Raw genomic sequence first — 21,998 nt, 5'->3', positions numbered from 1 at the left:
CAAGCGAACATCTGCCGCCCAGATGGATCCCGGGTTCCTGGAGTTACCACACCCACACATAGATCCGATGCAACCACCGACCCGGAGACGAGCGAAGAGGGTGACGGGCGGCTTGCGGCGGCTACAGTCGCAGGTGGAGGGGTCCACCCGCGTCCAGGAGCTGGGAGTGGTGCCGGTCATGCGTGCCACCCAAGCTGACACCGCACGGGTGGCGTTCGCGGTGGAGGCAATGGGTGCGACGGTGTCAGACATGGGGAACGGTTTGCGAGGCCTGGGGCATTCCGTGCAGGCGGCGTCTGTGGCCCAGGAAATGGCTGCCCTCTCACAGGAGGCCATGAGCCAGTGCCAGCGCCAGATGGCAGAGGCGCACAACGCCATAGCCCAGTCTCTGCAGGCCATGGCCCAGTCTCTGCAGGCCATCGCTGAGGGCATCGGCGCCAGTGGCCATGTGCGAGCCGGCGTCGCACTGTTACAGACAGGGTTTGCCAACCCCCTGGGCTCCATGGCTGCAAACCTGCAGACCCCTGTCGATACCAGCACGGGCCTCCAGGACTGGCAGCGCCAGATGTCGGGGGGGCGTCGGAAGGCCAGTCCGTTCGCATCCCCCACCCATGTAGAGGCCTGGGGGCCATCGGGCACCCCGAGGGAGGAGGAGGTGGTGTGGTCCGTCCCGGCTCCCCCTGTAGGGGAGGTCCCGGTACACCGCGACACCTCGGACTCCCCCCCTTCTGTCCCAGGTGCATCGGGTGGGCAACGGGCAGGACAGTCTGGCAGCTCGCCATCCCAGTCGCCCGGGCCGCAGCCTGGCCCATTTAGGCCAGGGCACCCCAGGAAACGGCCGCCAAAGGGATCCAGTGTCAGAGGGCAGGAATCACAGGAGTCCACCTCCAGTTCTGCTGTACCATCTGGGGAACCACGTAGACGTAGTCAAAGGGCCCGTAAGGCCAAACAATTAGACACTGAGTAAGTTGGCACGGGTGCAGGGCACAGATGAGTTTTAGGGGCTAGGGCACGTGCATGAACTCCTTTGGTTATTAAAGTCAATGTTAAACCTACCGAAGCTGCCTTTGTGCTCTGTCCAAAGTGTGCGGGCGTGTCATGTACGTTGAGCGCAAGTGTGTGTGTGAGGGGTGGTCTTACCTCAGCCCCAGGTGAGTCTGCCCCCTTCCCCCTGGGCCGCCATCAACATCCCCCGGGCAGAGGACGGGACGGTGCGCTGCAGTGTCACAGCCGCATGCAGGGATGGTCCGGGTGGATGGTGGTACTGTGGCCATGGGTCAGACATAGTCCAACGATGTAGAGCCAGGAGCTCATCGCAGGGCGGGTTGTCATCATCCTCCATGGCCTGCAATAGACACGCGTCCACCCGCAACTGTGTGAGCCCGGCCCGTTGTGCCGCAGGTGGATCGGCAATGGGGGGGGGGTGGTGTGCATGCGGGTGGGGTGGGTGGGGTTGGGGAGGGGGGTGAGGGTGCTGGGTGGGTGGATGGGTGGGGGGGTGTGGGTGGTCGGCTGTTGCCATGGTGTGCGGTCTGTGGCCATACTACCCGATTCCCACGCCCATCTAGTCAGTGAAGCGGGCGGCTATCAGTCTGTCCCGTGCCCGCTGGGCCAGCCGGTAACGGTGGACAGCCACCCGCCTGTGTCTACCCCGTCTGCCCTGACCATTACCCCCATCCCCCTCATCTGGGGAGGACTGCGCTTCTTCCTGCTGCTCCTCCACTCCACCCTCCTCTGCCTGCGGCACATCGCCCCTCTGCTGTGCTATGTTGTGCACGACGCAGCACACCACAATGATGCGGCCGACCCTATCTGACTGATACTGGAGGGCGCCCCCAGAGAGGTCCAGGCACCTGAAACGCATCTTCAGCACGCCAAAGCACCTCTCTATCACTCCCCTTGTCGCTACATGGGCATCATTGTAGCGGTTCTCCGCCTCATTGCGTGGCCTCCGTATAGGCGTCATCAGCCACGATCGCAATGGGTAGCCCCTGTCGCCCAGCAACAAGTCCCTCAGCCGGGGATGGCGTCCCTCATTCATGCCGGGGATGGATGACCGCAACAACACGTATGAGTCGTGTACACTGCCTGGGTAACGGGTGCAGACGTGCAGGATCATCATGCGGTGGTCGCAGACCACCTGTATGTTCATCGAATAGGTCCCCTTCCTATTGGTGAACACGGCCCTGTTATCTGCAGGTGGCCGCACGGCGACGTGCATCCCATCGATCGCGCCCTGGACCATGGGGAACCCAGCCACGGCAGAGAAGCCCACGGCCCGGGCATCTTGGCTGGCCCGGTCCACGGGGAAGCGGATGTAGCGGTGCGCCATGGCATATAGGGCATCTGTCACTGCCCGGATGCACCAATGCACCGATGTCTGCGATATGCCGGACAGGTCCCCACTCAGTGCCTGGAATGACCTCGTTGCATAAAAGTTCAGGGCCACCGTAACCTTGACGGACACGGGGAGAGGGTGTCCCCCGCCAGTGCCACGTGGTGACAGGTGTGCCAGCAGGTGGCAGATGTGTGCCACGGTTTCCCGGCTCATCCGGAGTCTCCTCCTGCATTCCCGGTCCGTGAGGTCCTGGTATGACTGCCGGGGCCGGTACACACGGGGCGCCCTCGGGTGCCTCCGTTGCCGTGGGGCCGCGACGTCCTCCTCCCCCTCCTCGTCCTGTCGGTCAGGTGTCTCTCCAGCCTGGGCGGCTGCCGCCTGTCCCTCTGTGGCAGCCTGCGCCGCCTCTCTGGCACGCTCCTCCTCCTCCTCCTCCTCATCCAGGGCAACATAGACATGAGGGGCTGCCGCCACGGCGGCCAACATCACTGGATGATCGGAAAACATGACGGCCTGGTGGGGGGGAGGGGAACGACGACATGTCATCATTGCCCATATCCCCTCCTCCCCCCAGCCAGGTGGCATGGACCGCATGGGTCCAACTGTTGGAGGCTGGCACCTGGCCAGGTGGTCCAACACACTTGCCCTCGCATCCCCCTCCCCGGCACGGACACCCCCATCCCCCTCCCCGGCACGGCGCCCCCCATCCCCCTCCCCGGCACGGACCCCCCCCAACCTCCACCCCGGCACGGAACCCCCCCCAACCTCCACCCCGGCACAGACCCCCCATCCCCCTCCCCGGCACGGACCCCACCCCCAACTTCCACCCCGGCACGGACCCCCCCCCCCAACCTCCACCCCGGCACGGACCCCCCATCCACCTCCCCGGCACGGACCACCCCCCCAACCTCCACCCCGGCACGGACACCCCCCTAACCTCCACCCCGGCACGGACCCCCCATCCCCCTCCCCGGCACGGACCCCCCCCAACCTCCACCCCGGCACGGACCTCCCCACCAACCTCCACCCTGGCACGGACCCCCCATCCCCCTCCCCGGCATGGACCCCCCCTCCAACCGCCACCCCGGCAAGGACCCCCCCCAACCTCCACCCCGGCACGGACCTCCCATCCCCCTCCCCGGCACGGACCCCCCCCCCCATCCCCCTCCCCGGCACGGACCCCCCCATCCCCCTCCCTGGCACGGACCCCCCCATCCCCCTCCCCGGCACGGACCCCCCCCCATCTCCCTCCCCGGCACGGACCCCCCACATCCCCCGCCCCGGCACGGACCCCCCCCCAACACCCTCCCCGGCACGGACCCCCCCATCCCCCTCCCCGGCACGGGCCCTCCCCCAACCCCCTCCCCGGCACGGACCCCCCTATCCTCCTCCCCGGCACGGACCCACCTCCCAACATCCACCCCGGCACAGACCCCCCATCCCCCTCCCCGGCACGGACCCCCACCCCCAACCTCCAACCCGGCACGGACCCACCCCCCAACCTCCACCCCGGCACGGACCCCCATCCCCCTCCCCGGCACGGACCCCCCCCCAACCTCCACCCCGGCACAGACCCCCCCCACCTCCACCCCGGCACGGACCCCACATCCCCCTCCCCGGCACGGCCCCCCCCCAACCTCCACCCCGGCATGGACCCCCCCAACCTCCACCCCGGCACGGACCCCCCCCAACCTCCACCCCGGCACGGACCCCCCATCCCCCTCCCCGGCACGGACTCCCCCCCCAACCTCCACCCCGGCACGGACCCCCCCCCCACAACCTCCACCGCGGCACGGACCACCCATCCCCCTCCCCGCACGGACCCCCCCCCAACCTCCACCCTGGCACGGACCCCCTCCCGGCACTCCCCCGGAGCCCAGCCTACTCTAACCACCCCCCCCCCCCCGCCGCACACACACACACACAACCCGAGACACACCTCTCCTCACGCATTCAGACTGCGGCCACGCCATCGCCTGCCCAGAGCCAACCCCCCAGGCCGTCACTCACCTTCACGCTGGTCGGCGTGACCCTGCAGCACAGGGTCACGCCGATGAAAAGGAGGTTTAATTTACGTCGACGTGAACGGTCATCACGTCGACGGGACTTCGGCCCATCCGGAAGGGAGAATATCGGCAGGTCGAAAATCGGCTGCCTTGCGCAGGCCCGTGACATTCTCCGACGTCAGCGGCGCCATTAACGCCCCGCCGACTTTTCTCCCTTCGGAGACTTCGGCAACCGGCGGGGGCGGGATTCACGGCGGCCAACGGCCATTCTCCGACCCTCTGGGGGGTCGGAGAATGATGCCCCTTATCTTTTGCTTCGGCAAACAGCTCAACAATAACTTTTAAAATGTCAAAGTCTGAAAATGAATAAGAGAGAGAGAGAGAGAGCTAATCTTCAACTACAAATCAACAAAACAAAAACTAACATTCTACCACTAAACCTAATGCAAAACTAATCTAAAACTAAACTCCAAATAAACTGAAATTGAAAGTCAAAATGGCGGGCCGAAACCTCTTTAGTTATACCCTTTCATATCTGTTTTAAGTCACCTAATCACACCCCAATATAATCCTAATTGGTTTGGGTTAGACTCAAACACATTTGATTTGACGGCAAGCTGACAATCTTCAATATGTAACATTACTTCTAATTGTTGCGTATCTGCATACTTGTGTATGTTAAGGAATGAAATATGCTGCTTTATCTTCACCAGCAAAAAACTGGTTTTATGCTGGCTTGGCCATTGTAACGATGGAGACTTCATGTAATCTCTTCATGCAATGCTGGACAATGATTTGCAAAATGTAAATTGTTATGTTTTGAGAAAGTTGGAATCAAATATATATTTCATTCAATGTTTTATAAACTGTCCATTAAAATGTTTCAGCCTTATAAGTTATGGAATGTAGTTCACGCTGTAATCACTAATGGCCCGAAATGAGAACAATAGAGCATTTAAGTTACTGGTCTCTTGTCACCTCGTTGCCATGGAATTCAGCCCTTGTCCTTGAAGAAATGTAGTTAAAAGTGTTTTTTTTATCAGACTTCGGTGTTACTTTAAAACTATGTAAAATGAATTTGCAGAATATGTGCCTCTTCAATCCATAATTTAAAACTGGGGCTTAATATTTATGCTTAAATGGCTATATTTTACCTATATTAGGTGTATTAGAAATACCTGGCTTCTACAGTCGGCCCTTTGATAAATCGAAAGATTAAGTGAGATATATCAGAATAAAATAAAATACATCATTAATGCGATAGGATATGTTTAAGCGCAAAGATTAACTCATTCATTTTGTCATTGCAGTTTTAAACAATAGAATGGACAGTTAGCATTGCAACAGACATTTAAAAAGAATTATTATAATTAGTAAATTAATCAAATTTGATACTACTGATTCAGTATTAATAAATTATACAATATGTTAATAATACAGTCAAATAGTTGATTGATCAGTACCATTTCAACAATGGTATTTCAGCTCAAATTCATCAATTGGGGGTACAGTTGGGTTAGTTTGAATCATTCTGATAGTTGGTCCCCTGTTTTTAGCGAACAGTTTTTTGATGCACTTAGCACATTGGTATGTTATGTAAATGATGAATGCGGCTACACAAGAGAATAGTATTATTCTTATTGTGGACATTCCAGTGTGTCCAAGCCACCCGCAAATTTTATCCCAGAGAGAGATAAATTGGGGTGGATCAAGTTTTTTGATTTCTTTTTGGATATGTAGTGCCAAATCTTTAACTTATTTAGAATTATCGGGAATGAAAGTGCAACATTCTGCACCAATCAGGGCGCAGGTGCCACCTTTTTCAGCTAGCAGATAGTCAAGTGCCATTCGATTTTGGAATACCACGGTTCGAATTGCTCGCATTTCGTCAGAAATTTTATCCAGGGCAGTGGCGGTGCAATCGGCTACGTTTTGTATGATGGTTGTTATTTTATTCAATTCATTCTCCATCCTCATTTCCCAATAGAAAGGAATCATTCTAGCATAAATTGCATCTCCTAAGGTAATGGAACGTTTATTTCTACGAGCAGCTGCTTCTGAAACACGAGGGAGATTAGTCACATGACGAATGGCCGGTACAAGGTATCCTAAATAGCAAGATCCTGACCAGCATCTTGGGAGCCAGGGATCTGCTTTATTATCACAAATAAAATAAGTTCCATTGTAAGCAGAATATAAGTAAATATATTCTAAGAACCATCGGTCTTCGAATGTTTTATTATTTTTGAGGTTAGGTATGCCTGTTATCCTTGAGGACCGCATAACTCTTTCTAAACGATCGTTTGTACATTTATAAGCTGTGTTAACATCTACACAATTAGTACAAACACTATTACCCATTTGTATAAGTTTAGGGTTCTTACTGATGAGGCAAATTGATCCTTTTTGTTTGATATTAGTTGGGAGGTTAAGATGTTGATGTTCTTTGTCAAGGTTATATTTAAGTTGGTGCCATCATGAAAAGATGTTTAATGGATAGCCTGCAGATTTCCATAAGTTAATAGATTTTTGGATGTGAACCTGGTACCTCCCTTTTCCACATGAATATGCTCCAGAATGGATCACCACAGAGTGAGGGATGCTTTGATAGATGTACCATTCTGCCATTTCTGAAGCATGAAAGGGAATAGTTAGAAAGGGAATACCCTCCCCTGAGTTAGTAGGGGTTGCAATGCATACCCAACAATTGGAAATATTAAGGTTTTTAGCATATATCTTCGATGTGTAAAGGAATGTGTTCTTATTCAGTTCTGGTACAACGTTCACAAAGCCTGAAAATTAAAATTGCGGCAAACATTTCACTTGTACGCGCGCTTCACGTGCGATGCGTGAATCCAACTTTTCTTTCCTTTTAACTTCACAGCGGATTGGGTGGTGAGAAGGTTTATGAAAGGACCTTCCCACTTCGATCCTAAGGGTTCCTTTTGCAGCTTTTTGACGTACACTTCTTCACCGGGCACCAGGTCGTGCCCACCTTCTGGAGGATCTCCCCACGCAGCTAACACCTGTTGAGAAGCAGAACTAACAGCATTTGATAGATTTTGACAGCAAGACTGCAAGGTATCACTCATTCAATGAGAGCCTGCTTTCCACAAGTCAACAGTTCCTGGCAGAGACATTGGTCTGCCTGTGATGATTTCAAAAGGCCTCAGGCCTGTTGTCCCGTTTGGTGTAGCTCTAATACTGCATAACACTATTGGCAAAGCTTGGACCCAATTCATGCCTTCCTGGCTGTATTTAGGCAGTCTTTCTTTCAAAGTTCGATTCACACGTTCCACTTGTCCTGATGATTGTGGGTGATAAGGTCAGTCTAATTTCCAGTTAATGTTTAGTAGTTTACAGACTTCCTTACAAACAGCACCTGTGCAGCGGGATCCATTGTCGGAGTCAATGCTAGCTGGAACTCCCCATCTGGGGATAAAGTCTTTGCATAGCACTTTGGCTGTATGGGCAGCTGTCCCTCTTCTAGTTGGAGCAGCCTCCACCCATCTGGAGAATTTATCCACTATTACAAGGACATCATTGTATTGTTGACATTTAGGAAGGGTGATGTAATCTACCTGTATATCCTGGAATGAGCCTGCGGGAGCAGGAGCTCTTAATTCAGGCATTGATGTTATCGGACCCAAGTTATTCTTTTGACAGGTTACACAACAGTTTGCTACCAATTGTGCATATTTTTTGAATCCTTTACCACACCAACTTCTATGGAATCGATCCATCATTTGTTGAGGTGATATGTGTCCCCATGAATGAATTTGTTGAGCTAAAAAAGGCACTAGCAATTGTGGTGCGACTGGTTTACAAGTTTGAACTTCTCTCCAAATTTTATCATCATACAGTTGAATACCTGATTCTAACCATGTCCATTTTCCTTCCTTTGCGCAATCATTCTGCATTTCACACAAATCATGTAATAAGGTACTCCTAATTTGTTTAATGTGACTGGATTCCTGATGCCATTGAGACGCACACAGGGAGACAGCTTCCCTTGCTGCTTGGTCAGGAAGAGCATTTCCTCTTGCTTCCATCGTGTCCCCATGAGTATGGGCTTTACATTTTAGAGCTGATACTTCTTTTGGTAAGGCCATAGCTTCTAGAAGATCTTGTACTTCCTTTCCATTTCGGATAGGTGTACCTGCCGTTTTGAGAAATCCTCTTTTTCTCCACAGATGGCCAAAACCATCAGCTACTCCAAAACCGTATCTGGAGTCAGTATAGATGTTAGCAGTTTTATCTCTTGCCAAATGACATGCTTCTGTTAGTGCCTTTAATTCGGCCTGCTGAGCTGATCTACCTGGGGGCAAAAGTCCTTCAGCTAATACTTCATATGGGCTTGTGACTGGCCACCCAACTTTTTTGATACCTTTGCCAATAAAAGAGGAACAATCAGTGAATAAGATTAAATCTGGGTTCTGTAGTGGCTCTTCTTCTACTAAGCGTACTGCTTCCATTTCCTCTATTATTTTCACACAGTCATGCCCTTCTCTCTCCCCTCCCTTTTGTTCCTCGGGAAGCGGGATCAAAGATGATGGGTTTATAGGACTAGCTTTGTGAAAATACAGGTTGGGAGCTCCCAGAACCGCTGTCGATCTGGTCCATCTAGCTGATGTAACGTGTGACACTCTGTTCATGGATAGTAGAGAATGGACTGAGTGTGGACATTTGATGGTTAATATTTGGTCTAGAACAAGGCCTGATGTCATCATTACAGCTCGACATGTGGCTTCCATGGCTCGTAAACAACTGCCAAATGCTTGTGCCACATTGTCAAGTTTAATGGAATAGTACCCAACTGGTCTTAACTGATCACCATGTGCTTGGGCTAGTACTGCAGTCATGTAACCATCTCTTTCATGAACAAACATGGTAAAAGGTTTTCCGTTGTTTGGAATACCTAAGGCTGGTGCTGAACACAGGACATTTTTCAAATTCAGAAATGATTGCTTTTGTTCCGAATTGAGTTTAACTTGATCTCTTGATTTTCTGTTTCCTTTTAAAAGATAATTTAATGGTTGTCATAACCGAGTAGAAGAATCAATCCAATTTCTGTTAAAATTACAGAGTCCCAAGAAAGATCTGACTTCCTGTACAGTTGAGTGTTCGTTAGCTGCTTTGATGGCAGCTGTTCTGTTCTGAGTAAGTTCCCTTTTGCCTTTGGAAATTTTCTGACCCAAGTAAACAACTTCTTCCTGGGCAATTTGTGCTTTGGCAAAGCTAGCTTTGTGACCTTTAGTGCTGAAGTGGTTTAAGACCATCCGTAAGTCTTTTTCATGATCATCTTTATTGATGGAGGTTATTGGAACATCATCTACATACTTGATAATGGTGGAATGCAGATCAGGCAGTTTCCTGAGATGATTCTGCAGAGCCATGTGGTAAACAGTTGGCCTGTTGTGAAAACCTTGCGGTAGTCTAGCCCATGTGTACTGTTGCTGATTGACTGTAAAAGCAAACCATGGTTGTACTTGTTTAGCTAGTGGTACTGACCAGAAGCCATTTGCCATATCAATGACTGAAAACCATTGAAGGTCAGGAGTTAAAGAGTTAAAGATTGTCGATGGATCTGCCACTAAAGGAGCTTTTCTGACAATCAATTGATTTGCCTTTCTGTAGTCAATCATGAGGCTCCATGTGCCATTAGCCTCTTGTACAGGCCATACAGGGCTGTTTTATGAACTGTGAATGCGCACTAAAATATCTCTCTCTTCAAGTTGTTTTATTATAGGTAGAATGCCTTGAATTGAAGTTTTATTAATAGGGTATTGTTTGGTACAAGGGGGAGCGGATCACATAAAAGTGACTGGTTCCATTTTTAAAAGACCTCAATCATTTTTGTCAATTGCCCAAATTGGATGATTTTGTATTTCATCTTTTTTGATGTGTCTGATGGACCAGGTGATTTTACCATTATTGAAATTGAGTGAAGAATTTAGTTGTGGTAAGATGTCCATACCTAGAAGTGCTTGTGTTACCGGACCTAACCATATTGATGCCATTAGTTGATGTGGTCGAAATTCTAAAAGCAGTGGTTTCGTCTTCCGAAGAGTGACCGAGCCTCCCCCTGCAGCAAATGCTTCATTTTTTTCTGCAGTTAGCGGAAAGAAAGCAGCATCCTGTTCAGTAACACAAGTAAGTTCAGCTCCAGAGTCAAATAAGAAATCGATATGAATACCTTCCACTCTTAATGAAATATATAGTCCATCATTTTTCTGTTCCACGAGTACATGTAGAGAGGAATGGAGAGAATCATCAAGAGTGGGTTCCAGTAGTTTTTTGAATTATCATACAGAGAACTTCTTTGAGCTGGAGGACATTTCATTCATAGCATTATCATCATCGTATAGATTCCTATGTGGGTACGGTTCATCCCTACATGGGTAAGGTTCCTCCCTACGTGGAAACGGCTGGGAGGGTCTCGAATCCCTGTGCGCAAGTCTGGGTGTATCTTGTTGGAACGTAACCCTAGTTACAAACGTCTTGTTTGTGCGCGTTACATGGCTGACCACGAGGTGGACATGTATTGTAGTGAACATTGTCTACTTCACTATCATCTCTCAAATCCATCCTTTGTTTCTGATAGCATTTTGCCATCCAGTGTCCTACTTTACCGCAGAAAAGACACTGTGGTATTTCCTTACGTGATTTTAATGGAGCAAGGGTACATGTTTGCCCTGGTGGAATTGTAGTTACTGCTGATATTCCTGCAGGTGCTGCAACAGCCGCCGCCGCTGGAGCAGCAGGTAACATGGGCTGGATTTGAGCATTAGGCTGCATTTGAGCAGCTGCAGTGTTAAAAGTTGCCTGATTGTGCAAACCACGATCTATCTGAATGCATTGGTCAACTATGTCTCGGTATGTGCCAGCTGTGGCCCAAGTTGGTAAAACCAAATTCAAGGCAGCAGAAACTTCAGGTTTAATACCAGCTATAAAAGCCGTTTTTAATAGACTTAAAGTGCTTACGTCCCATTTTCCTGGTCGAGTGTCATCCCTGAATATTCCATCCAAGTATGTAAAAATCTTTCCTCAAAATCCTGAATATCTTCATTATTTTTTTGAATGCAAGATGTGATCTTAGACCAATCGGTCCTCGGGGGGCGAAATTGTAATCGCCAATTCCTGACTGCTAGTCAACCAGCTTCTAAATTTTGCAAATCGTCTTCAAGGGTAATTTCTACCTCAGTTCTAAGGGTTGTCCATGTGGTCATACCACCCTTTTTCGGGTGTGGAAGATCTTTGGACCATTTGTCAATTCTCGTAGGATCTGCTGGTTCATGAATCCATTGATGATCAAATATGTTTCTAGTGATAGTTTCACCGTCTTCTTCTATTTTTTGCATCTAATTCTAACCCGTTTGCGTTTTAAAGGGGCTAGTCCACTTAATTTAGTATTTTGCATTGTAGGAACACTATCTTCGTCTGATTCATCTAACAAAGGAACTGATTTATTTTTGACACTTGAACTCGGCTGTGCAATTGCCGATTGTGCCACTAGGTGGGGCGCTTTGGCTGCTTTCTGAGTTTGTGCTGTTTGTTCAAACTTCTGCACAGAAAGACTGTCTGTCAAAGGTTTGCAGTGTTCAGTGACGTTGTTTATATCTCTTTCTAAAACACATCTTTCTTCGATTAACTTGCAATTTGCAAGTTCAATTCACTCAGTTTTTAATTGCAACTGTTGGTATTTTGACTCCACTTCAAAAACTTGATTTTGGAATTCTGCTATTTGAAAGATAACTGCTGGAGTTCAGAGGTTTTCTTTTGCAATTCTGTTTTAATTTCATCATAATATTCAAGTTTGGAATTTGCATCTCGCAATTCTTCAACAACTGCAATTAGTTGGTCTTTAGTGGACCTATATTCATCATCACTTCGCTCAGTATTTAATTGTAACTGTTGGTATTTTGACTCCATTTCAAAAACTTGAATTTGGAATTCTACTATTTGAAAAGATAACTGCTGGAGTTCAGAGGTTTTCTATTGCAATTCTGTTTTAATTTCATCACAATGTTCAAGTTTGGATTTTGCATCTTGCAATTCTTCAACAACTGCAATTAGTTGGTTTTTAGTGGACCTATACTTATTATCACTATTATTTTTAATAATTATCTCTTGCTGTCTGCCTATCTGTCCCATAATTGCCAGGGACCATTTTGCTCATTCTGCACCGCGCAATCGTGTGCATTTTCCCTATGCTCTCTTGATATTATCGAAGGGCCACTGTCCTCTGGCGATACCATACTTCGATTTAATTTTTTTTTGCGGTTTCACATAGGTCAAATTGTCTACGAATGAAAGATCTAAAATCCCCCAACATATCTTCAACAGAAACATCTCGTATTCCAGCACCCCCCCTTGGATGTAGTGGGGAGTAATTTTCTGCCTGCTACAGGCTCTGAAGCTACACTTTGATCTGGATCAGCCATAAATTTTCCTTGATCACTGACTGCCGTGACTAATCTTTCAGCCCCTTTTTATTTTAGTTTCAAAGACCAGCACCTGATTGATTTAACACAGTCTATAAAAATGTTCTTTTCAGGGGTCGAAGCACTGATGGATGCGGCTTTAAGACTTTTAATGGGTGAAAAAGATATGTCTTACTCTAGTCTAGCCGTGGATTCCAGCTGTCTTCTGGGCCTCCTCCAATTATTTCCGAAGCTTCCCGAAGGTTTCGGGCCTCCTCCGACTATCTTCAAAGCTTTCCGTCGTCGCCTGTGCTCCTCCGAATGTCGTATCAGTACCCCTCCCCCCTGCCTGACTACGCCAAGTTGCAGGATTTCTAACATTCGGTTACCAGCAGTACTTTGCGATTACTGGAACTCAGCAGAAATTTAAGTTAAAACTTCTCAGGTGCCAATAAGAATTGTTTTATTTGTCTTCATTGATTACAATTTGAAAGTCATTTAAAAGGCAAATCGTAGACAATTTGAAGCTTTTAAAAGAATCACAGACATTATCTTCTTGCTTAGGCAAACAGGTCAACAATAACTTTTAAAAAGTCAAAGTCTGAAAATGAAATATGAATAAGAAAGAGAGAGAGAGAGAGAGCTAATCTTCAACTTCAAACCAACAAAACAAAAACTAACATTCTATCACTAAACCTAATGCAAAACTAATCAAAAACTAATTTAAACCTAAACTCCAACTAAACTCAAACTAAAACTCAAAATGGCGGGCCGAAACTTCTTTAGTTATACCCTTTCATATCTGTCTTAAGCCATATAATCACACCCCAATATAATCCTAATTGGTTTGGGTTAGACTCAAACACATTTGATTTGACGGCAAGCCGACCATCTTCAATATGTAACATTATTCTAATTGTTGCGTATCTGCATACTTGTGTATGTTAAGGAATGCGATATTCTGCTTTATCTTTACCAGCAAAAAACTGGTTTTATGCTGGCTTGGCCATTGTAACAATGGAGACTTCATGTAATCTCTTCATGCACTGCTGGACAATGATTTGCAAAATGTAAATTGTTATGTTTTGAGAAAGTTGGCATCAAATATATATTTGATTCGATGTTTTATAAACTGTCCATTAAAATGTTTCAGCCTTATAAGTTATGGAATGTGGTTCACGCTGTAATCACTAATGGTCCGAAATGAGAACAATAGAACCTTTAAGTTACTTGTCTCTTGTCACCTCGTTGCCATGGAATTCAGCCCTTGTTTTTGAAGAAATGTAGTAAAAAGTGTTTGTTTTATCAGACTTCGGTGTTACTTTAAAACTATGTAAAATGAATTTGCAGAATATGTGCCTCTTCAATCCTTAATTTAAAACTGGGGCTTAATATTTACGCTTTAACAGCTATCCTTTACCTATATTTGGTGTATTAGAAATACCTGGTTTCTACATGACCCCAGCCTTCTGTTTGAACTTCGCTCAGATAGACAAGTTCGCAGTAGCGCATCATTGTTGCATCTTAAGTTGCATCTTGTACATGTTGAACAGACGTCAGGGAATGTGAATGTGATTTCCTCGCTGCGTAATTATCACATTAAGGCTTCAAGTAATTAATTCAGAATGCAATTTCAGGTCATTCTCGTGCCAATAAAGACACACGCATAGCAAGAAACCATGGCTAGATTCTCTCTTGTAGATGATCATCGTTTGGTACTTGTGTCGTACAAATGTTACTTTCTGACCTTATGTCCGAAGGAGTATCAATGCTGGTGCAACTAAGCGTATTGTGCAAATTTTGAACCCCGATGGGTGCTTGAAGCGACGTCCTGCTGTTGAACTGACTGACCTCGAATAAAAACTAACATGATCCTCCAGTTTTAGGAATAATGGCAACCAATTGGTAGCTAACCCCTGTTTTCTATTGGCTTTCACTTCCATCAGCCTTCTTAACATCTGCAGACGTCATTGATGTTTTCATGGCAAGGGCAGACATTCTCAGAGGAATCATAGTTATAAACTCACAGAGATTTACAGCATAGAAAAAAAGATTCGGCCATCAGGCGTGTATCTATTCTAATCCCATTTTCCAGCACTCTGTCTGTAACCTTGAATGCTATGGCGTGTCAAATGTTCATCGAAATGTTGCGACAGTTCCTGCCTCTCCCACACTTCCAAGCAGTGAGTTATGGATTCCCAGCACTCTGAGTGAATATGTTTTTTCTTCAAACAAGCCCACAAATATCTTGCTCCTGACCTTTATTCTATGCCACCAAGTTATTGACCGGGCTTCTCACGGAAACGTAGTTCCTTCCGATCTATCCTACCTGTGCAACTCAAATCAAATTGTTTACACCTCAATCAGGTTTCACCTCAGCCATCTCGCTGCAAGGAAAACAAACTAAGCTGAGACTCGCCAGCCCAGGAACCATCTTGGTGAATCTGCTCTGTAACATCCCTCGTGTAATCAAACCGTTCTGTTGAAGTGTGTTGCATAGAAACATAGGCACATAGATTTTAGGTGCAGGAGTAGGCCATTCGGCCCATCGAGCCTGCACCACCATTCAATATCATCATGGCTGCTCGTGCAAATTCAGTATCCCACTCCCACTTTCTCTCCAGATCCCTTGATCCCTTTCGCCGCAAGGGTGACTCCAGCTCCTTCTTGAATATATGGAACGGGCTGGCGCCAACAGCTTTCTGTGGTAGATAATTCCACAGGTTTATGGGTGGCACGGTAGCATAGTGGTTAGCACAGTTGCTTAATAGCTCCAGGGTCCCAGGTTTGATTCGCAGCTTGGGTCACTGTCTGTGCGGAGTCTGCACATTCTCCCCGTGTCTGCGTGCGTTTCCTGCGGTGTCCTCCAACAGTCCAAAGATGTGCAGGTTAGATGTATTGGCCATGCGAAATTGCCCTTAGTGTCCAATAAATGTTAGATGGAGCTGGGTTACTGGGACAGGGTGGAGATGTGGGCTTAGATAGGTTGATCTTCCCAGGGGCCTGCGCAGTCTCGTTGGGCCGAATGGCCTCCTTCTGTACTGTAAATTCTATGATTCTATGAAGTTCACAACTCCCTGAGAGAAAACGCTCTTCCTCCTCTCAGACTTGAAAGAGGACTTATACTTAGACTGTGACCCCGAGTTCTCGACGTCCCCAACATCGGGAGCATTCTTCCCGCATCTAGCCTGTCCAGTCTCAACATGATTTTATATGTTTCTATGAGAACCTCTCTCATTCTTCTAAACTCCAGTGCATAAACGCCTAGTTGACCCAGTCTTTCTTCATCTGTCCGTCCTGCCATCACGGAAACTAATGTGGTGAGCCGTTGTTGGACATCCTCAATAGCAAGAATATCCTCCGTCAAACATGGAGACCAAAACTGCACACAATACTCAGAATGTGGCCTTACCAAGACCCTGTATAGCTGCAGCAAGACACGCTACTCCTGAACTCAAATCCTCTCACTATGAAGGCAAGTTTGCCATTAGCTTTCCTTATCACACGCCATACATGCATGCAACCTTTGAGTGATTGTTCCACCATGACACCCATGTTCCGTTGCACTTTCCCTTTTCCTAAAGTGCCACCAATCAGATGATAACCTGTTTAACTGTTTTTCTCATCAAAGTGGATAGCCTTTCATTTACCCACGTTATACTGCATTTGCCAAGTATTTGCCCATTGCGCCGCCCTTCCAAGTCACCCTGCAACCTCTTTGCATCATCCTCATAGCATAAACTGCCACCCAGCTCAGTGTCATCTGCACATTTGGAGATATTGCATGCAATTGCTTCGTCCAAATCCTTAGTGTATATTGTGAACAGCTGGGGTCACAGCACTGAACACTGCGGGTCACTAGTAATCACTACCTTCTACTCTGAAAAGGACCTGTTTATTCCCACTCTCTGCTTTCTGTCTGCCAATCAGTTCTCTCTCTGCACGAAGACCCTACACCCAATACTTTAATTTGACCTTGGATTTTCTCACTAACCTCCTGTGTGCGATCGAACAAAGCCTATTGAAAATCCAGAGGCACAACATACACTGGTTCACCCTTGTCCACTCTAGTGGTCATATACTCAAAAAATTCCAGAAGATTCCTCAAGTTTGATTTCCCTTTAGTGAATCCAGAAGGACTTGGACCGTTCCTGCCCTGCTTTCCAAATGCTCAGTTATTTAACCCTGAATAACTGACTCCAGCATTTTCCCCACCACCGATGTCAAGTTACCCAGTCTATAAGTGTCTATAAGAAGTGGGGTTACTTCAGCAACACTCCAATCCACTGGAACTCTTCCAATGTCTATAGAATGCTGGAAAATGGTCATCAATGCACCCACTATTTCTACCGCCACTTCCTTAAGTACTCTGGGATGCAGAGCATCAGGATCTGGGGATTTATCAGATTTTAATCCCGTCAATTCCCTGATACAATTTCCTGTCAAAGGGTTTCCTGCAGTTCCTCCTTCAAGTTAGACCTCTGTTGCCTAGTATTTTTGTCCTCCTTAGTGAAGACAGACCCAAAATATTTGTTTAACTTGTCTACCATCTCTTTGATGCCCATCATGAATTCACCTGAATCGAACTGTAAAGGACCTACATTTGTCTTCACCAGTCTTTTTCTCTTCACCTATCTATAGAAGCTTTTAGAACATTAGAACTAGGAGCAGGAGTATCCATCTGGCCTCTCGAACCTGCTCCACCATTCAATGAGATCATGGCCGATCTTTTGTGAACTCAGCTCCACTTTCCGGCCTGAACACCATAACCCTTAATCCCTTTATTCTTCATAAAAACTATCTATCTTTATCTTAAAAAACATTTAATGAAGGGGCCTCTACTGCTTCACTGGCAAAGGAATTCCATAGATTCACAACCCTTTGGGTGAAGAAGTTCCTCCTAAACTCAGTCCTAAACCTAATCCCCCTTATTTTGAGGCTATGCCCCCTAGTTCTTCTTTCACCCGCCAGTGGAAACAACCTGCCCGCATCTATCCTATCTATTCCCTTCATCATTTTTTATGTTTCTTTAAGATCCCCCCTCATCCTTCTAAATTCCAACGAGTACGGCCCCAGTCTACTCAACCTCTCCTCATCATCCAACCCCTTCAGCTCTGGGATTAACCTAATGAATCTCCTCTGAACACCCTCCAGTGCCAGTATGTCCTTTCTCAAGTAAGGAGACCAAACCTGAACCCAATATTCCAGGCGTGGCCTCACTAACACCTTATACAATTGCAGCAGAACCTCCCTAGTCTTAAATCCATCCCTCTAGCTATGAAGGACAAAATTCCATTTGCCTTCTTAATCACCTGTTGCACCTGTAAACCAACTTTTTGCGACTCATGCACTAGCACACCCAGGTCTCTCTGCACAGCAGCATGTTTTAATATTTTATCATTTAAATAATAATCCATTTTGCTGTTATTCCGAACAAAATGGATAACCTCACATTTGTCAACATTGTATTCCATCTGCCACGCCCTAGCCAATTCGCTTAGCCTATCCAAATCCCTCTGCAGACTTCCAGTATCCTCTGCACTTTTTGCTTTACCACTCATCTTAGTGTCGTCTTCAAACTTGGACACATTGCCCTTGGTCCGCAACTCCAAATCATCTATGTAAAACGTCTGCTGAACACTGTGAAAAATCGCTTGGAAGGTTCTCCAATGTTCCTCAACTGTTTCACCATAAAGTCTTTGCTCCCAGTCTACCTTAGCTAGTTCTTCTCGCACCCCATTGTAATCTCCTTTGTTTAAGCACAAAACTCTTGTGTTTGATTTTACCTTCTCACCCTCCATCTGTATTTTAAATTCCACCATATTGTGATCGCTCCTTCCGAGCGGATCCCTAACTATGAGATCCTGAATCAATCCTGTCTCATTACACAGGACCAGATCTAGAACCGCTTGTTCCATCGTAGGTTCCATTACATAGTGTTCTAGCAAACTATCGTGGATACATTCTATAACCACCTCCTCAAGGCTGCCTTGACCGACCTGGTTAAACCAATCGACATGTAGATTAAAATCCCCCATGATAACTGCTGTACCATTTCTACATGCATCAGTTATTTCTTTGTTTATTGCCTGCCCCACCATAATGTTATTATTTGGTGGCCTATAGACTACTCCTATCAATGTCTTTTTCGCCTTATTATTCCTGATTTCCACCCAAATGGATTCAACCTTATCCTCCATAGCACCGATGTCATCCCTTACTATTGCTCAGATGTCATCCTTAAATAACAGAGCTACACCACCTCCCTGACCATCCACTCTGTCCTTCTGAATAGTTTGATACCCTCGGATATTTAATTCCCAGTCATGACCATCCTTTAATCATGTTTCAGTAATGGCCACTAAATCATAGTCATTCACGATGATTTGCGCCATCAACTCATTTACCTTATTCCGAATACTACGAGCATTCAGGTAAAGTACACTTATGTTTGCTGTTTTACCTCTGTTCTGAATCTTAACACCTCGATCAGTAACCTCTCCTAAGTTATATTTCCTCTTAACTTTTCTCCTAATTTTCCTTGTCGTTGAACCCATATCTTCATGTAACAACCTGCCGCGTTGCTTACCATTAATGTTCTTACTCACCGTTTTATTCCTTTTAGTACTCCTGGTCCTATTCACTGAGCTCCCCTCAGTCACTGTACCTTGTACTGTCGCCCTTTTTGATTTTTGACTATGACTTCTCTGCCTTATACCTTCCCATTTACTGCCTTTTGTTTCTGTCCCTGTTTTACTACCTTCCAACGTCCTGCATCGGTTCCCATCCCCCTGCCACATTAGTTTAAACTCTCCCCAACAGCTCTAGCCCCCTCCTCCCCCCCTAGGAAATCGGTTCCAGTCCTGCCCAGATGCAGACCGTCCAGTCCCACCTCCCCCAGAACCGGTTCCAATGCCCCAGGAATTTGAATCCCTCCCCTTTGCACCATCTCTCCAGCCACGCATTCACCTTATCTATCCTGACATTCCTACTCTGACTAGCTCGTGGCACTGGTAGTAATACTGAGATTAGTCCCTTTGAGGTCCTACTTTTTAGTTTAACTCCTAACTCCCTGAATTCAGCTTGTAGGACCTCGTCCCGTTTTTTTTTTTACCTCTATCGTTGGTGCCTATGTGCACCACGACAGATGGCTGTTTTTACATTTTCTGCATGCTTACCCTCGTATTCTATTTTCCCCTTCTGAATTAAACCCTTTGTCCTTGTGTGCTGAATTTTAAATTTATCCCAGTCCTCAGGTTGATGCTTTTTCTCGCCAATGTATGTGCTTCCTCTTTGGCTTTAACGCGTATCCCTGATTTCTCATGTTAGCTATGGTTGATCCACCTTCCTCTTCTACTCTTGTACCAGGTATGTGTGTTTCATTGTTGAAGTCCATCCACGTGTTCTTGCAAAGTCTGCCAGTGCTTACCCACTGTCAATCCTTTAAGTATCATTTCCCAGCTTATGTGAGCCAATGCATGTCGCATACCATCAAAGTTAGCTTTCTTTAAGTTCAGGAACCTAGTCTCAGACTTAACTGTGTCACTCTCCATCTTAATAAAGAGTTCTGTCATATTATGGTCACTCTTCTTTAACTGTGTTAATTGATCCTCTCTCATTGCACAATACCCAGTCTAATTTGGCTGCTCTCGAGTTGCTTCCTCGACATATTGGTCGAGAAAATCATCCCTTATACATTCCAGGAAATTTCCCGCTATCGTATTTCTACCAGCCCAATCGATATCCAGATTGAATTCACCCTTAATAACAACTGCACCCCCTCTAATGTCATGTTTGATGCCAACCTCACAACTGACAAATGAAGAGGGAAAGGTACGATGCACCTTCTCCTCGCCCAGTTCTATTGCAACCTAATTGATCAAATGTGAAAGGGTGGATTTTAATAGATACTCCCCTGTACTGGAAAGAGAGCTCAGAAAGCTCAATAAGCTTTCTCACGACTATCTGGAGAGCCCCACGCCCCCCACTCCCCCGTGGTGAGCCCCACGCCCCCACTCCCCGGTTCAGCACTGTAGCTGACCGGAAGGAAATAAAGGAAGAAAAATAGGTGTTAAAATTCAATCGTAATAAATTGTTTCATCCCTAAAATACATTCAGCTTGTTTCAAATTTGCAAGATTGGATTTGGATTTTACAGGCCAGTCCCTCCGAGATAAGCTTGGCAGTGATCCGATTTGAATTTTTCAAAAGTTTGCAAACAATTCCTGAAAGAATTTTTTCAAGCACTGGAACATTGGAAATTTAAATCAGTTTGAAGGACAAGGTAGGTTAAAGGAAAGAAACTCGATCAGAATCAAAGTAATAGTACAATATACGTTTTTAGATGAGTAAACGGACGCAATTGGGTGCCAGCTTTTTCTGCCCCCTCTCCGCCCCTTTAGGTTCTGTAGGAAAATTGACCATTTCAGCAGGGAGCTCGTTTGTTCTAAACGCTCCTGGGCTCTCATTTTGATTCCAACCAAGTAAATTAATTCATTTCGTTAACCATGATGTTTTGTCATTTTTTGACACCAAAAGTATCGCTGAAGTGACAAGTGGGTCCGACATGCTTTCAAAATAGGGTTTTCAGATTTAAATTCAATAGGCATGAAACAAGCAATCTGCAAAACGAATACATGCTGGCTGGTTGATTGCACGCAAGGCTTTCCGAACGTAATGACCAATCACCATGAAAGTGAAAAACACAACTGAATCTGTTCGGGTTCACCAACTTGAAGCACCAACCTAACCTGAAGGCTACTGTGGCTCCCAGTCCTCATTCTCAATACTAATTTGGCTCTCATAAGAACTTGCAGCTGAAGCAGAGCCTGATGACTTACTTCCGAAAAGAACCATCACTTCCAAAATAATGTTCCATGTTCGGCAAGAATACAAGTAAATGTGGCCGCCAATTTCAAAACTAAATCCTAACTATGCAGTGAGGCCAAACTGGTAGTCCGCCCCATACTGGCCCATCACCGTGAAACTCCAGAGAGGATTATAGAATTTACAGTGCAGAAGGAAATCATTCGGTCCATCGAGTCTGCACTGGCCCCTGGAAAGAGAACCTTACTTAAGCCTACACTTCCACACTATCCCTTTTTTGACACTGAGGGGTAATTTAGCATGTCCAATCCACCTAACCTGTACATCTTTGGAAACCGGAACACCCAAAGGAAATCCACGCAGACACGATGAGGAAGTGCAAACTCCACACAGGCAGTCACCTGAG

The sequence above is a fragment of the Scyliorhinus torazame genome, chromosome 19, assembly GCF_047496885.1.
Source record: "Scyliorhinus torazame isolate Kashiwa2021f chromosome 19, sScyTor2.1, whole genome shotgun sequence".
Lineage (NCBI taxonomy): Eukaryota > Metazoa > Chordata > Chondrichthyes > Carcharhiniformes > Scyliorhinidae > Scyliorhinus > Scyliorhinus torazame.
This window is presented reverse-complemented; position numbering follows the sequence as displayed.